Source organism: Dromaius novaehollandiae, chromosome 1 (assembly GCF_036370855.1).
Source record: "Dromaius novaehollandiae isolate bDroNov1 chromosome 1, bDroNov1.hap1, whole genome shotgun sequence".
In the NCBI taxonomy this organism is placed as follows: Eukaryota; Metazoa; Chordata; class Aves; order Casuariiformes; family Dromaiidae; genus Dromaius; species Dromaius novaehollandiae.
This window is the reverse complement of record NC_088098.1, coordinates 115,923,448-115,935,294: the sequence shown is the minus strand read 5'-3', so window position 1 is coordinate 115,935,294 and position 11,847 is coordinate 115,923,448.

Here is an 11,847-nt window from a genome sequence, read left to right as displayed (position 1 = left end):
CATACAGCAATTCCTTTAAGTATATGAGAGTGTTTAAGTGTCTAAGACGACTGTTTAAACCTATTTAGTACTTGAATGAGATCATGGAGGCATAAGTGAGGGTGCCTTAAATGGCCCCGGCTGCAAGGACCTCAAGGGTCTGTACAGCCTGACCTGCCTCACAGTAGAGATTTTAGAGAGCTAATGGAAGACTTGAACCAGCTCTTCAGCAGACACCCAGCACCTTGCAGTGCTTGGCGATGTTCCTTTTCCTCTTCCAGGGGTGTTTCTAGCCCTCTGGAGTGCCCATGAGTTGTGGGCATTATCAGAGCATTTGAAGAGAGCCTCTTCTGAGAAGAAACCCATGGCAGAATAAAGACACCGAGCCCAGGTCCTTGGGGTACAGGATAGTGCCTGGGTCTCCAGGCTGTTTTTCCTTTCAGGCTATCTAGTAATTTGTCTCACCTTGGCACATCAAGACAGCCCCACTCCAGGGTTTTTCCTCAGACTTGGCATGAGAATAAATTACAATATGGATGATTTAATTAGCCCAAAAGCAAGCACATGCTGAGCATTTGCTAATTGCAAGAGAGATCCAAAATTAAAGAGGGGAAAGTCACCCCTCTTCTGTTGTCAACTTCATTTATTCCATCTACGCTGAGTTCCCTGTCTTGTATATAAATCTCCACAGGCTGGAGTTGCCTAATAAAACAGTGGTTGATTTTCACTGTATGTAGCTGAGCCAAAGTCATTTAATGTCATGGAAATCTTCATCACCCACATCAAGACACCTGTGTTGATTTCACAGTTCATTTTAAATTCCTTGCACTTTCCACCACAGTCCTGGAAATATTTTATTCTACATCATTGTTAGTGATGGTTATCCTGGCTTATCATTTCCTGAACTATTCAAAATACTTCAAGAGAAGAAAAGCTAAGAAAAAGCCATTTATATTTCCTGAAGTTCAATGAGTGTTTTGAACTATCTTCAAATTCATCTGATGGCTGTGAGCTAGAATTAAACTTTCCTTAATCTGGATTGTTTCCTTAAAGAGCACAAACTGCTGGATAAAACAACACAAAGTATTACACAAATTATTACAACAGAAAGGCATTTTCCATACAGACCATGCAAAGAGGACAAAATTCCTCAGTGAATAAAGAATGTTTCTTGTATGGCTTCTAACATCTGGTTTTTATGCAGTGTATTTGTAAGCATGCAGGTCATTCACATTATCCAAGGACTTAGCAGAGATCTTTCTTCCTCCCTTGAGGAAGATAGCTCAGGAGTAAAACTTCCTCTTCAGAAACACCCTTGAGCAACATAGGTAAGAGTTTTCTTCACCACCTTCCCTAATAAAAGCATATACAGCTCCACTTAATAATCTCCAAGTTTAGCAAGAGGTCTGTTACTGTCACCAAAATTGTCAAAAAATTTTTTCTTGCTACTGCTACAGCCTTAAAACTTTTAGTCTTTGAAAGAAACAAGAAAAATTAGTGTGAATAAGATCTTTAATCCTCAAATTTAATAGTGGAATGAAAAAGGAATTCAGCAAAACAGAAGCTGGCTGTTCAGCTTTTCAGAAGTTATAACTGCTTTTTTACCCAGATTATTTGAGAAACGAAGTTTAAGTGTTCTGGAAGAAGTCAAAAGTGTTTCTGTATCCTCCTTATGGTTTCTGAAAGCATTATCAGTGAAGTCAGGAAATCATCATGTGATCATACAGTCCCAGCTAGGACCAAAAATCATCTAGTATCAAAAGCCCATATTTATTAGTGGTTTGGACAGCGCTATTATTCTACTGCTTTTTTTCGCTCCTGAACTAAGATGAAAGTATAGCTTGTCATGCCAAGTGTTCAGTACCTTCTATTTTCTCAGTATCATCACCTTCACAAAAAAGAGGAGATAAAACAGTTCAGTTGCTGTTCCAACACAAATCAGTGCAAACACATGTAGTTGCTCCAGCGTGCTCAAGCAAAACACACCAGTCTAGTTAAAATCTGAAACCTGCCCAAGGAAAAGGAGGTGCCTATCCAGTAACAAACTAGTCAAATAATGGCCATCCCCATCCTTGCTCTACAATCAGATTTTGCAGGGGTGTCTCACCTGATTTCTAAAACAGGACATTTTCTTGAATTCAGTTTCTACTATTACAACCATTTCAATACCCAGCAATGCTTCCTGGCTGTAGCTTCTTTCTCACCTACACTTTTACATTACCACTGGCACTCCAATGCTTTCTTGGGAATCTTACTTTATTAAATAGTTCCTTTACAAAGAGGAGAGAGGAATGAGCAAGAAAGCATTTTGCTCAATTCCCTTTTAACTGCAAACCAAGTAGTTCTTCAAATACATGTATTAAGCTTTCACTGATGTTTACAATTACCCTAAAGGATTTTACTCACTCATTTCAAACAGCTGCATGAACTCTCCTTCTCTCCACCTGTTTCCTACATGAAAGCTTGCATTAAAATAGATCAGCTTGTATGTACCTTCTTCTTTGTATCTTTTTCTCTTCATCTACACATGACTCCATACATAGTCAGAGAGTAGAAGAAGAAAGTCAAGAACAGAAAGCTATGGGATTGCTTCCTAGAGTCTTGCCCTGCTTGAAATCAGTAAAATAAATTGTAGATAGGGAAGGCAAAGGGTGTGCATGTGTGCGTGCATGTGTGTGTCAAGCTTAGACTCAGAACTTCGGCACAGCATCTAGACCCAGATGATGAACGCTGAAGTTTATCAGGTAGGCGGGCACTGTCTAGGCACCAGCAAAGCCTTAACTACTGAATTAGGCTGTCGATAGGCTGTGTTTACCAACACATAACTGGGCTAAGACTGGTTCTGCAACACTGGTGTTAAAAATCTGTTTGTTAATGTCTAAAATACTTCTGCATTAACTTACTACCCAAAATCTTCACCTGAAGCAAGACTCTACTTTAAGTATTTAATTTGATGTAGTATTATTCAAAGGATATCTGAGAAAAATAAACTGGGAGACAAAGCTCTGCACATTAGGTTGCATCTCATTGTCTAATACCCTGGAGATATTTGACATCTGCAGTTGCTATAACAAGTAATACTTTAACTAAATGAAAATATCACCCTGTGATTTTTAGTAATTTTTTGTTTTCATGATTATGTTTACAAGGCTCTTGAGGAGCAGTCTCAGGGTGACTAGAAGCTCAGACTTCCAGAGCCACTTATCTCATCCATCTAATACAAATGGTTGCCTGAACATGCCTAGCAATTCCACTTGGCCTGATACTAAACTAACAGTATATTAACTTATCAGGCCTGTGTATACACACTTGGACCAAAGCACTCCAGAAGGCACTATCCAGTAGCAACTGAGACCTGCTTCCAAGCTCAAGAAGTTTGGTCTCAAGACTAGCCTTAAAATAGCCTTTAAAATGCAAGACCAAAATAATCAGTGTCAAATTATACAACACAGGAAGAACTATTTCCTGTTAGCATTTTGAAGACTCCCCTAATTGCACCATTATTTTCTGCTTCCCTTTTTTTATATCAAGAATTCTTATTTTTCTTCACAAATTTGTTTGGATTTTTCTAATTTAGTTACTGACTCCCGACTATTTGTTTCACCAGTATTATAATTCTCAACTCTGCTGGGTTAACTGGTGGCTTTCTCTTACAATACCGAAGGGATGCTTTGTTGTCCAGCACTCCAAACCCTCCTCTTTTAATTGCGCATCTAAACCCTGAAGTTCCTATTGCCTAGGTTAATCTGATTCCTGATAGGAGGAAAAACCAGAACAAAACACAAAAAAACACTAACCCCTAAAACTGTATTACTTATATACACTTCCAGAACTTCTTCCCTGAAAAGGCTGGAGGGTTGGAGAGCTGCCAAGGCTTTCAGTACTGTCACCTAAAGTTATCCTTCCCAACTCTTCTTAGTTAACTGGGGGCTTTGTCTTCAGTATCTAGGGGGGGGGCTTTGGTGTGCAGTGCTCTAAAAACCCTCTTTCAATCATTCCTCTATTTCAAGTATAACAGGGATGCCTTTAAGTATACAAGACATCATATGAGCTTAACAGGTATGACTTACAGGATATCCACATACCTGAAATGGCACTAAAAGCCTGTATTTGTGCAACTGAATCCCTCCATCAGCATCACTGATGGTAGTAGCAAAATTAATCACAGTCACAGGTATTTTCCCTTGGTGTTTACTAGACATCTAGTCAGACAGGAATATTTCTGTTCAGCAGTCAAACTATTTATTGCAATTACTGTTCCCACAGTGAGCATTTCTGAACTTCTTCACCCCTGGAAGAACAAAGAATTCCAAAACATATAATACACTGAATGCTTTAAGCTAGCCTCAGTTCATTCAGTACATCTCAACCATGGACATACTTGCCCGTTGATAAGATACTTCCAGTTTATCTTAATGCTCATCTTGCAGTGTTTTATTATTGTTAAAAAGACTTGTTATAACCTACATTTTTGTGCCCTCCTGTGTCAGATCTGCAAAAGTTGCAGAGCTATACTACTTAGCCACAGAGACAGTTCAAGCCTTAGAGCAAAGCTAAACAAACTTCGACCTTAGTTTTCATGCTAGCATCTCCCTACAGAAAAGGGAGAAGGAAAAAATAAACCCACCCACATTGTACACTTCAGAGGACAGATGAGGGGTGACAACAACTCCACATCATTGCAGAACGGACCTGGCCTAGGCACGCAGAGAGACTGCAAAGTAGCCCAAATAGCCCAAGAATTTTGGTCGCAGAGACTACTGCTGCCTTCCACAACTTCAGATTATGTGGAAAACTTGCCAGCACCACAAAGGAGAGGAAGGCTGGGGATGAGTTTGGAAAAAAACTCTAGCTCTTAAGCTGTATGTGTAATTTCACCTGCCACAGTAGTTTATACATTTAGATCCCTTGCTATTTTGTAAAAATAGTCTAATTTACAGCTTAAGGGGGTTACAGTTGTAAAAAAACTAAAATGCTTAAGCCATCATTTTAAAAATTGTAAGAGAAAAAAGTCATGACTAATATTACATCACTTTTTCATTTGTTTTACTGCCTATCTGAATAGCACAAAATAGCTTTTAAAGAGGATAAAAAAATAGCAGAAGAAAATCAGGAAGATCATAAGACCAAGTCTTGCACAATACTGTTCCAATTCACTCTAGTTACTCAATTTAAGAGAAAACAAATCACACTTCACATTTTAGTGAACAATGAGGAAAGTATCATCCTGGATCCTGCTAATGCATGGACTAGATTTGTGATGATATAGAACAGTGCTGCAGCACACACAGAATTACGATTTTTTTAATCATATGACTAGCTACAGATTGGGAGGAAAGGCAAAGAGGATATAAAAAGAGGAAACTTGTGCAAAGGGCTTTTTCTTCCTATCTAGCTAACGACATTGAAGCAACGTCTGCGTTCTGTTCGTATCCTATCAGTGATTCTGAACATAACTGTCAGTGCTGCAACAAGCTTTATCAAACTTACCCATCAGTATTGCTCACTCCAACTCGGGATTTAAGAAAGAAGTTAAAAGACACCATTCCTTAAGAATAATTTGACTTTTAAAATATTTTTGCAAGCATTCATAAATTCCTCAGCTGGAGTGACTAGGTCTCCAGCTGCTGCAACTTCCTTTATAATGGGAGAAGAAAGTACAAGAATTGTCTTTTTAGGATATAAACTTAGCTACAATACAGTCAGCACTTTCTAAAATGTCTATTCTCAACCTGTAGGCCTAAAACCTGTAAAAGGTGACTAAGAAAAACCAAGTTCTACAATATGACATTCTCTGCAAGGGTATATGAGACCATCTTTCCCTACAGGGTGTCTTCATGGGAAAAGCTGGAAAAATTCATCTATCAAAAAGCCTAACACACGCCTGCAAAAATTCTAGTCCCAAACAGCATCTGTTGCAGCTCTGAGCCTCAGGCTCAAGTCACAGCTCCTTCAGAAAACAAACACAAGGACCCAACAATCCACAGCAACTGAGTTTGGCCAAATTTTTTTTTAATTGACTGACTTCATATGTTTTTCAGCCTGCAAGCAAACTTTCAGCCACAAGAATACCTCCAAAAGTACTGGAACAGTTGCATTCAAAGAGAAATACTGAACACTTGTCCAGAGGCACAAGTGCCCCAGGTGTAATACTGAATTTTCCTCCTGCTAGTTTATTTCTTCCTGTTGGGAGCTCCATAACTGAATCCAATCAAAGAATATTTCTAGGATCAGATACTAGATCTTCAGATCAATGTAACAGGAAAACAGGATTAATGTGCCATCTTATTTTATTGCTTAGTTTCAATGTTTCATTGTAAGCCTGTATTTTCAGAGTTTTATAGTCCCGTGTTAAATACACTCTCTGGGATGAAACAACCATTTGATTTTAAGATGCAGCAGAAATAGATTTTGACAGATCAAATAAAGAATTTTTAAAACTATTTTTTGAGACAGGTAATATATACAGATCATTTTCCATGCCTAAGAGAACACATCTGAAACACCTAGAAGTTTCTCCAAACTCTCTCTTGGGAGGACTTTTGCAGCTTTGAAGTAGGGATCTTTTTATAACATTTGTATATTCTTGCTTCTAGTATTTGCATTTAAACACATTGAGAACAAAGACATTTCCAAATATTTTTAAATCAAAATACTGCTTTTCAGCTTACCTTGCTATTTTTAAGCCATTTAAGATTCCAAAACACTTCTATAACTGTGTTTATAGAAGTTATATACCAAGGTAACTGAACTTTTGGTAATATTATGGCACAAAGTTTTGCCAGGTACACATGATATTATTATTTTTTTTAAGCTCATGGGGCAGGGGGGAAGGACATGGGAGAAGTTACTGTTAGTATCTATGTGCTACTGATTAGAATTGCATATGTACATAATATTTCAGTATTACAAAAAGATTTAGCCTATGACTGAAGTACTGAAATCAATGTAAAGTGATACTACCATAGTTTCTCAGCAAAAGAATTAAACACATTCATGTACTTAATTTATCTCAACTAATTCTCTCTTCTTTGTGGACATGTTACATAGCATCAACCAAAGCCTGCAGTTGACGTTATGTAAAACACGCAGAAGCAAATCTCTTCTTCCAAAGCTTGTCTTTATTTATTTTTAAACACCAAATACATGGTATTATCTAATATAATTTAGCTTGTTCAAGAACAGGGCATTTTTTCTTCAGAGCAACATCCAGGAAGATAGTCCACCAAGAAGGGAGAAGAGAGAACAGAATCATCCTTCTCAACTTTGCTAGTGGAAATTATCTCCCAGTGCATCACTGTGTAGTACGTACAAACTGGCAACATCACAATTTTTCAACTACGATCTTAAATCCAGTGTCATACAGCAAATTACATGAATCAGAAAATAGTTTCTGTCCTTATTTACATTTAAAAGGCCCAATGTTGACACAGAATTTGAAGACCTCTTCTCTTTTAGAAGATGAACTCACTGAACTAACAGCTGGTTTAACATTAAAAAGGTGCAGAAATGCTTGCCAGGGCCTAAAGCAAACTTTAATGTACTCTTCCACTTAAGGATATCTACAAAGCTGAAAGCCTTCAAATATTCCGCTAGTTGTTTTTACTATTCTTCTCATTTCTATCTTCAAGTCCATAAGATACTATACACTTCAAGAGTGAAAAGTTACAGGCAGAATATATGCATTTTGGAATTCATATCTGACTACAATAACATAAGTAATCTGTATGCTACATTTGAATCACTAATGTGTTGAAATGAAAAAGCTAAGTATTAAACATAATTTGCAATATACTGAAATTCAAATGCTAAGTGATCCCCCCCAAAGAAACTCACTTTTCCTTTAGTTTTTTTTAAAAAACCAACAATCAGTAACTTGATTGATTTGTTCTCACTTTGACATATCTAGTAATGCAGGCAGAATGCAGTATTATGCTGCCATCTATAGTTTAAAGAAGAAAATATTGTGCAGTTCAAATTGTAATGCCATAGCATTGTTAGAATGAAAATGATCCAGACTTTCCTAGAGAGCAAGCGAACAACAGAAATGCACAGTCTCAAATTTGTATGCCCACATTCTAGCTCAGTGACCAAGATTCAGGGCCACATTTAAAACATCAGTGAGACCTCCTTAAAAGTCCTAGGTCAGATTAGATCCTCCTAGTTTGTTGCCCTTTCCTCTCCTCAAAAAGCACTAGATATTTTTGAATAAAATCAAGTATCTATTCTCACAGTGCAGACAATTATAAGAACAACCAACAGGACATCAGCACTCTCAGAAATCAACTTTTATTTAACTGTATGAAGCAGAGATTTATGAGTCTTAATTATACATGTAAAAAGCTCTTCAGCACTCACTTCCAGGGCAGGTATGAGCAACATACAGGAAAGTTAGAAATAAAATATTCACATTCCAAATGTGAACCAAGAGCTTTTCTATTCTCAAGGTTGCTTATAGTAAAATTGTATGTTTTTGCAGAAAGTTTTGAGTTTTAGAAAAGTGAAAGTGGGACAAATTTGATAAAAACAAAACTAGAAACGCTGCTTCCTGTTAAGAAAATAATGTAAAAACCTTTTTTGACATAGAAATCCTTTGAGCTATAGAATTTTTTCTTCCGGAACCTGACACTTTCTGGTTTTATTTACTTTAATTATTCATTAAAAGGCTAAGAGAACATAGAAAGGCCCCTTGTTTAATTTGATTCTGACTAAAGTTCCAAAAGCAGATGACACTACTGTGAGGTCTGCTATAGGTGTTACAAATATGCTCATTTTGATCTTCTAATTTTGGAATGTTATCAAATCATTGATTAGTCAAGTTTTTGTTAAAAAAAAGTGCTAGTTACAAGAACTCTTAAAGTACTGCCAGAACTTCCAAGTTCTTGTTGATAATTTTCATTTATATCTACACTCTTTTATACATCCATATACATATATGTGTGTATATAAAGATAGATACATATATACATACATACATAGAGAGAGAGAGAGAGACAGACAGAGAGAGAGAGAGAGACTTGGAAGCTCTTCAGTATCTGTAGTGCTGAGAGAAAGCTTTTCACAAACTGAAGGGAAGAAGAAACCACTGCAGGCATACAAAGAATATATTTATCTGATACTATAGTTCAAGATTATCTACAATATTCAGCTTCCAGTGAACTTTACAAATACAAATTCAAGGCTTCCCAGTGAATATCAATAATGCAATGTAGTTTTCTCTGCTTGACAGTGCCAGAATAAAGTACAGTATGGAGATGCCCCATTCCTCAGTTTCCTCTCAGATGCAGACCCCAGATACAAGAAGGAAGAGAAAATGAATGATAGTTGCATAACTCCTATATGGATGATATGGCTTAAAGAACTCTAGTCACTTTAAGATGTGTATCAACCCAACTGATTGTCCAGGTACCTTCCCCCCCCCCCCCCCTTTTTTTTTTTTTTTTTTTTTTTTTTTTTTACTGTGGACAGTAACAAAACAATCAGTTCACAAAGTCAGAATCCTACTGTTTTTTGGAGACTCAACTGAAACAATGCTTTACAGGAGAAAACACCTGAAGAAAAGAAACAAGCAATACTTAATAAAGGTGTTAATACAGATACCATTCAGGTGACTCTAGAAGCAATTAAAGCTGTGGACGATGTACTTTTTGAAAACAGAGACAGTAGCATTTCTGATGGGTTTAGGAAAAAAAATTATATATATTTATTTTCCTAGCAAAATATATATATATTCCTACATACTATTGACTACTCGGTACACTTCCTGTATTAAAAACACCTTTATACGTGAAGCAACATTGGCAGGCTTTTTTGGAAAAAGTAAATTTAGTGTTTAAACAACATAATCCGCCACAAAACAGGCTTCACATTTAGTCATACTCTAAAACCATTTTCCGACAGTCATGCTATCCTTTGTTGTAGCCCAGAATGACTTATCTACTGTTTTGTAGATAACAAGCTGAAACACTGTCCTGAACTATCTCATTTTAGTTTTGTCTTGAATTGTGCAAATCCTGTTATTGTGTTATCTCAAATTCCTTGATCAAAATCTCTTTTGAAAAGGCACTACTTGTATTGTGCCTAGAATACCTGGCATGATATCCTGTTATTACCGCAATACATGCAAGCTGCTTTTTTATTACACATATCTGTGTTCTTAAATAGTATCCTTAGAAAGCTACACCATATTATGGATGAGTGTTCCCATAAGCATGTTTTTATTTCTTCAGCTTTTCCTCCAGACTATGGAGAAAGGACAGAAAAGTCAAACTGACCTCTCTATAAGATTTCCTATCTAAACTATTAAATAAAATAATAATAATAAAAAAAGTGTTTTTGTATCCACTCCTGACAGGTTCCACCTCCACTTTTTCCTGGCCCAACACAAAAATAAGCAAAAATTTCCTAGCTATAAATGCTATCATCTGGACCTTCATAAAACACCTTTTCCACATAAGTGCTTTTTAAACATCCTGTTCAATTCTAAAGCTTCAATCTCAAAGGTGAACACTGCTTTCTCTGCCCCACTCCAGATATCTGAAGGTGGGGTGGGGAGAGGAAGAAGGGGGGAGAAAAAAAAAGAAAAAAGTTGCTTTGCCAGTAGAATTAGCTTATCTGCATTTTGACAGATAAATATCTGCAAGTCAAAAGGATACATACTTATTTTTCAGTGATGTGTATATAAATTATTTGAAAGGCCTGGTAAACATAACAGGTGCTTAAAGAGGCTTTTAAAACAGTCATATTCACTAAGTCTCTCTTACTCAAATACCTGCTAAAAAGGCTCATTTTCCCCCCTTTCTTCTTTTAGTTCTGTGCACAAAAATTCATTTGACAATAAATCTTAATGGACTGAAAAAATTTAAATCCACCTTTATACATACTTGTGAATACCAACTGTGTACTTTCAGGGCTAATTCTTTTGAAGATCAAACAAAAAAGAAATCAATATGCAATCAATGAAATATCTAACAGGCATAAAGGTCCAGTTTCTATTTCAATGCCAGAAAGGGACAAAAATTCACTTTGCCTTGTGTAAGTTAACGGTTTTGTTTACACCAATACCTTTCTCAGAACAGTAGCAATTTAAAGCAGTTTGTTCTAAAAGCAGTTTCAGTTAAAGTAGGTGCGCTTTTGCCTATTTTCAGCTTTAGAAGAAGCTTTGCTACTTCACTTTAAAAAAATCTTCTGTCTTCACTCAGCTCTGTCAGTTTTAGCTAAAACCAAGTGCCCACATAAGAGTACCAGTCACCAGCATTTTTTCATTTCTAACTTTCTTAAAAAAAAAAAATCCAGAAACAGAACTAATTGTATAGTCCTGATCTCTGCCATACATACCTTTCACCGTTGTTGCAATTTTTGCTGAATATTCAAGAGGAGCTTTAAACACGCATCACAGAATCCTGCATCAAGACTTTAGTTTTCCAAAAGAGGAACCACAGCAATGTTATTGTGAAAGCCAACAGCTTGATTCTTAAAGTCCAGACCTAGGAGATACTGAGAAGTATACAAAACATCTACAAACTAAACGCAAGAGTTTCAAGGACAAAACTGTCCTTGAGAAAGAGAAATATAGCTTCTACTACCCTACCAATTACAGGCAGCAAGTTGAACCCTATAATCGATCACCTTGCTTTCCAACTTTTTTCCCCTAAAAAGATTTTTTCCACTTTTAATGAAGGGTCTGCTGTAGAATGAAGTAACTTCAGATTTAGGAGTCAAATGCACAGGTTACAAGGTTTTAAGTGAAGTTAAGACCTATAATGAAAAGCCTCTAAACAAGGTAAATCAGTGTACCAAAAGGCTAGGTCCAGTATCACAGTCAGAGAGAGATTAGTGTAAATGTAGTTCCTCAAAGGCTAATTCTTA